We start from the raw sequence: 7,192 nt of genomic DNA on the forward strand, positions 1-7,192 counted from the left end.
TCTAGACAAACAGTATCTTGGCATTTTAATATTGAAAAGTTTTATTTACCCTAGGCATCTCTGCTACAACATTCCTCATACCCTAAAAACCTTTCATTCTTGATTCATGTTTAGCACCGTATTACAGTACTGCCTGAGTATTCTGTGGACTTAGCAAGTCTGTGGATGGAATTTACAGATGACAGCATGTATTCAAATGACAGCCCCAATGCTTATCAGCTGAAAATATTGGAGTATCCAGTTAATCACTAGAGTCTGTCTTTGTCCATTATAATGTGAAATGATAATAATACTTCCAACCTGCCCATATTTCCACAATTATCCAAGGGCATAAGGTCTTGAAACTTCTTAGTACGTGTTCAAACCATTAAGCAAGTGTCTGTGGCTATTGTGTTTGTCACTAGTGCTTAATTCATATTTGCACTAAAAGTCTGAGTATAATTGATGTGTGCTACAAGCTATAATGAACAACACAGACTGGATTCAGAGTCAGAAATCATCTCATTTTGGGGGTAAATGTTAATGATCTCAAGAGTAGATGCATGTTTAACAAACAGCCGCTGTGTGCTGGTACAGGAGCAGGCGTGCAAGTCTTCTGGGTCATTTTCTTAATCTCCATCCAAGTCCTCTGGTATGTGCTTTGATTCCTTATATTACACTCAGGGAAACTTACGCATGAAGTGTTCCCAATGAGCTGAAATCAAACTAAAAAGCTACTTTTCTTTATTTGGTTTTGTTGTTTGCCTACATAGAACAGCAAACCCTAAACTAATATTAAATTCTTGGTCATATCATTCCCAAAGCAGTGATTCTCAAACTTACAATGCAAGCAGAGCACTTGGAGTCTTTGCTAGATTATTGGGAAAAACTCACTGGATGACTTTCTGGCCAACACAGTTGATCTGATTCTTTTCAGCACCGAGTTAATGACAAGCAGCTCTAGAACTTGCTAAGTTAGGCTGGGTTCCAGCCTCGAGACTTATCTCAAACTAGTAGTGTTTGAGCATTACACACAACAACCAGAAAAAAAAGTTCTCCAAACAGCTAGCTATAAGAAACTTGATTACATTGTAGAATGACACAAATAGACCTTATTCTCCCATCACCCAAGAACTAAAGATTGGAATTAAAGTTCAGGACACTATCTGCAAGTAGTAGACCAAGTTCAAGACTACCTGGATGATCAGAGTCTTCACAGAGTAAATGTACAAGTAGTTTGAAAGTATGTCAACCGCACTCCTCTCCTGATGGGAATCAGAAGGAGGAATTAAACATGCTTAAACCTGAGGACACCATGCACCACACCTTAGCAACACAGAGTGATGCATAATTTTACAGTGAATGTGGCTCATGTAACATGATCAAAAATATATCCAGGCAAAATGATGTTTGGATACTGAAGATTTTGGGTAACAAGAGCTGTCGTCATTTCAGGCTATTTGATGTGACTCTCACTCAGAGGTTACTCTCTGAAACTGTTTTGGTCTCTACATCCTAACATACTTATCCATTGGATAAGTAAAGTTTGATTTCCTTGACTATTGTCTATTTCATTTCTGTCTATTTGTGCTTATGGACATTTGTGAGGAAGAATTTTTCATATGCTGTTTTTAAAATCATTAATGCACTACTTCATGTTAATCTACAAAAGTGACCATTGCATATTGTTTACACATATAATAACACACTGATGTACACATTCATACAGACATAGTGTTTGCTGTTGAATATTGAGTTTCTTAGCTTTCTGACTTAAAAGACAGAATTCTTTTGGCTCATGGTTCAGAGGTTTATGCTTTCATCATTTGGCTCTTATTTCTACTTCAGAAAGATATTTTCTGCTTAAAATGTGGATAGGGAAGTAAGCACATTCTTTAACAAATAGAGGACTACTTTAATGATGGTATATTAACTTGATATGCAACAATTTTAAAGTGAGAGAAAATTTTAAAAGCAGGTTACAGCCAAAACTTTTAGAGTTGAGGTCTTTGTTCTAGAAAAGATATAAAGATTTAACTTTTTTTCTGGAGTGTTGAAATGATTGGCATTACCAAGTTTTAGATTCCTACAAAATGCCTAATTGATTTGCTAATGTAATAACTGATTTTATCTTTAGAAAATAATGGTGATACAGTTTTAAACATTTTTAGACAGTAATTTGTATAAGATAAAACCACTAGCTACAGAGGAGTAAAGATGTGTTCACCTTCATACTTAGGTTTTACAGAATTTGAATTCATTTTGCTTTAGAACAGATTTTGCACTGTACTAAAATGGATCATTTTCAATACAATCATAATGAACATTACTGTATAGCAAGAGAGTAAATCAGCTAAAGTTGCCAAAATTTCATTTTTGGAAGTGCTATCAATCCAAAAATAGCTTCCTTTTCCCCTGGGTGTAATATTTAAGAGACTTAAAAATTCCGCAGAAAATTATTGGAAGTTACTTTGTAAAAGAAGCAATCAATTCTGAGTTTGGAACTGTTTTACATGATTTCACTCATCTAAAAATTCCTTCTGTTCCCTGTAGTTGTTTGTGGCTTTGCTTGGCCTGTTAGCATTAAAACAGAGAACTATTTTGTGACCATCTGCCACTTAATTATTTGGCCCTGCTCTCTTCTGTTCTGATCACCAATCACCAGTGATTTTCGAAATGGAGTCACCTTGTATAAAATAGAGGCAGTAATTATTACATTTGGGTTGCAAAAAGTCTTCACTGCTGTAAATTATTTCTGAGTTTCTACAGAGTCAGTAAAAATAACGATCAAAATAAAACCACTTCCCAGAAGCGTGGGTTTTGAACAGCTACAGTTAAGTTTAAATGTCCATTATCACTATTAGGCTAGATTCCCTACTTTTGAAAGGGAACTAGTCATACCAAGCACCACATTCAAGTCTTAAGCAAATCCTGAACACAGTTCACAAAGGCGCTCATCATGAAATTTTTGAAATTTGTGCTATTTCTATTGGAGTTTGAAGTACCCTTTAAGAAAGAGGAGCATTTTATATAAAGAGGTATTTAAATTCAAAAAGTAAACTATTGAGACCATTAAAAATGTTCAGTGGTTGCCAAGATTTGGGGTGGTGGAGGAGATGAATCACCAGAGCATTTTGAAGGCAGTAAAGTTTTTCTGTAAGATGGGTGGATGTTACTATATATAGTCAAAACCTTTAGAACCATGTAACCCAAAAGGTGGGCCCTCAGACAGACTCTGGGCTTTAGTTAATAATAACACCTCAATAATGGTTCACAAATTGAAACAAATACACTACTCTAGTTCAAGACATTAATAACAAGGGGACCGTGGGCAAATGAGTGTCCATGGAAAGGAAGTAAATAGGAAATCTCCGTAACTCATTCTCAGTGTTTCTCCAAAGCTTTCGCTGCCCTGTGGAAGACAACTTAAAAACAAACAGAACTTGACTCACCTGCCTCTTTTTTCCATGTTTCACTACAATTTTGTATGGTGGCACCTAAAAATAATGTTGAGATATATGGAAATGAGAATTTGAATGTGTCCACATTACCTTGGTCTTCCAAATCAGTCTCATCGTGGGTGGAACAGGACGTGTGGAGCCGACATCCATATTTATAATTCCCTGAAGAATACCAGCCAATGGATGATCAAACAGCTGCCTTGCTCTGTTGGGAAACAGTTGATCTACACAGACTGACATCTGCTTGTATTCCCAGGCTGTATGTGACCAAGGTCCCAGTGTGGCTTTTTGTTAGTATTATTCTATTTTTCTGAGCTCTTCTGTCACTCACATTTCAGAATAAGAATTCTCTACGCTGCCAGTTTCAGTAGGTGCTGTGACATCTCTGGGGATTATCAGAAAGAAAGGAGGTCGGATGAAAATCAGTAAAAGGAGAGCAGTGAAGACCAGCTGGCGCTTGTGACCTCACTTCCTGATGCTTCCAGGTTACACAGCTGTGCCAGGATCCGCAGAACCCTGGGCATGACCTCAGGCAGCAGTGCTGGTCCAAACAGTCAACAGCATCACATATCCCTACACATCGAGACCGACGGTGTGTTTCAGGTGAGCACATAACAGAAGCAATGCACACACAGGTGCAATTTCCTGTACTTACTTCCACTTTTACATATTCCCTAAATTGAAAGGGATACTAAAAATTTCATTAAATGACTTTGATCATTGAAAAGAAGGAAAAGACTCAAGGAATAATTGTAAACAAAATCAAACCACATTTACTGGTGTTTGTGGTTAACTTGCACCAGGTTGGGCCTTGGAAAGGCTTCACTTAAAACACAAAAATCAGTTGAAATCTCTTGACTTCTGGCATCCTAGAAATGTGCCCTAAATGTGTTCCTGTGTTCAAACTAACCAAAGTTCCCTGTATTTTGACTATCTGCTTTAAACCATGGATATTTAGGTGACAGAGCATGATTTACAATTTCCTTATTCGCTGTATTTTTTGAAGGTCAAAAGAAAAGAAGAGAAGAGAGGGAAGGAAAGGAAAGGAAAGGAAAGGAAAGGAAAGGAAAGGAAAGGAAAGGAAAGGAAAGGAAAGGAAAGGAAAGAGAAAAGAAATAGTTTACCAAGGGACGTGAAAGGCAAATGGAACAAACAAATTTACTGTCTCTTACTCAAGAATAAAGAAAAAATGTTCACTATAGAAAAGACTCTTCCACAGATTCTTTCATTTGCAGTCGAATCATGAAACCTGTTAAAGTACAGATATGAAAAACATTGCCAAGATGTCAGCCACCTTCCTGATACGCAAACCTACGGCAAGGGCTGCATCTCTTTCTGTGGCAGATGTCAAGATTTCGTCAAAGCGGCTTCCTTTGGACAGGCTCCATACAGTTGCCTGGCTATGCTCACACTCCAGTTTGCAACTTCTTGTGTACCAGTTGTCGTTTCTGTAACCTTTCCAACAGCAACTGTGCGGCCTCGGGACCAAGAAGTGGAATGTCTCACTCAACAATCCACCCCCGAGCCATCTGCTCCTGGAGACATCAGCGACGGGTGGCATTGGAAGATTCTGTGCAACATGGGGAAGAAATCATTCAAAATGATCTGTTAAACTTGCTTGGAGAGCTCAAATTTCAAGCACATGTGAAAGTAACTGTGTCACACTTAAAGAAGTATTATTAGAATCAATAATTCAAGTTGGAAAAGTAAAATGAAATCTAGAAAAATCCCCAAAGACCTAATTCATAAAGTCTGTGTGAACAAATTGAAATTATGGTACTAATAATCTCTAAAGTTATTCAGTACACAAAAGAAAATCTCTCCCCAAAATGCAAAAACATTCACAGTATTGACTCTAAACATGGCTGTGTGTAAAAATACATGTATATGTGTAAATGTATACAATACATAAACATATATGTATATTTTATTCTTTGCTTATCAAATCTTCACTTTCACTCCATAAGAAAACACCATTCCTTATCACAACTTTCTGTAAGTTATAATCATAAAAGAAAAATCACTCCCTGCTAATAACAGTTATAGTAAAAAAAAAAAAAAGGTTTTTTCCCTTTATGTTATTAAAGTTAAGCAACTTCAGGACAAGAACTAATAGGAAAATCATCTACAATCCTAAACATAAACTAGTCCACCATGAAATTTTTTCTGATACCTCATTGACAGTGGCCCACAGCAACAGTTGTAAAAAACATGAATGAAACTTTAATTTCTTCATTCCTCAAAGTTTGGAAATCTTACTCTCCCCGAATAACCAACGGTCACCAAAACCCTGCCTAATCCAGTTAGTCTTTATGGTACACCTGGATCATTTTGGAAAGATGGCATATACTTGCTTTCACATTTAGCTTTATTTCCAAAACAATCATGTGAGATTTGTAAGACAAATATCATTATCCTTAATTTATGGAAAAATATCAGGGGAGTCATTCACAGTCACATGTTAGAGACAGCAGTTGCATAGCTCAGAAACTGTTTTACAAATTGAGAAACACCTCAAATTCTATCCAGAAATTATTCCTTTGATTTGATTTTTAAATAAAATGAAATTTTTCTCTTTAATTGTGTAAGATTACTTATCACCTGACTATATAGACAGTGAATGACTTGAATATAATGTAAATTAAAAACAAACAATGAAGTAACTATGAACAAAATGCCCAATTTTTAAACCTTTCTTTTTAATAAGTCAAGAGCTACATTAAGAATGAAATAGCCAAATGTTCCTACAAAATTTAATACTTGTTTCAAAGACTCTTTCTGAGGACCTAAGTCACCACATAACATGAATTAGTTCTGGAAAATAATTCACTGCTAGGATAGCTTTTATATCCATTTTACTCTTTCTTAATGAAGTCTTTTGTGTTAGTTTAGTTGGCTTTCAGGCTGTTAAATTTCGTGTTGCTAATGCCTAATAGCTCGTGTTTGGTCTGTTTAGAGCCTAAAGCTTAACGATCTGCCTGGATCCCGGAACTGCAGACCCGACTGTGAGCAGGTGTTATCTTGTCTGTATTATTCGTCACTCTCCTACTCAGAAGGAAGCTTCCCGGACATGAAAGGGCTCCAATTTTTCTTTTTCAGAGGAAACATTATGTCCAATTGGACTAATTACCACTGCCAGTTAACTCTCAGTTATGTAAGCAAAACAGATTGTGCTGTCTGAAAAGGAGTGATTGTAGGACAAGCAGTCTTGGTTAAGTGGGATAATCACCTTCTAACTGAGACACAAAATCGCACCTATGTAGGGCACCACGGGATGTTTTCATACAGGTATGCTCTGTATAATGTTCACACCAAGGCAACTGCATCTGACTTACTCAACCATGATTGTTTGGGATGAAAACATCCAAAATCCTTTCTTCTGGACTCCTGAAACACTCAGTAACTCATCTTTCTCTGTAGTCAGCCTACCACAAAACACCAGGCACAGTTGTGTTGATTACAATTTAGTTTCACAGACCAGTTTTGAATGTCACCCTGGACTTAGACACCATCATCAGGGAGTACGTAGACACTGGGAATGCACCTCGCAAGAAACTTCCTCCTGCACATAACAGACTGGCTCAAAGTGCAAATCACTATGGGCAGAGAGTCCTTGGGCTTAATATTATCATCCATTCGATGGGTACTAAAGATAAAATCTGTCTAATCAAATCCTGACCAACTTGTTGCCAATTTTAAAATCTAAAGAATTACTTTAACATTTCTCTTCCTTTAATAGCTATTTTTTATTT

The sequence above is a fragment of the Cavia porcellus genome, unplaced genomic scaffold (genome assembly GCF_034190915.1).
Source record: "Cavia porcellus strain 051 isolate PalLab524CR breed Dunkin Hartley unplaced genomic scaffold, mCavPor4.1 scaffold_12, whole genome shotgun sequence".
Lineage (NCBI taxonomy): Eukaryota > Metazoa > Chordata > Mammalia > Rodentia > Caviidae > Cavia > Cavia porcellus.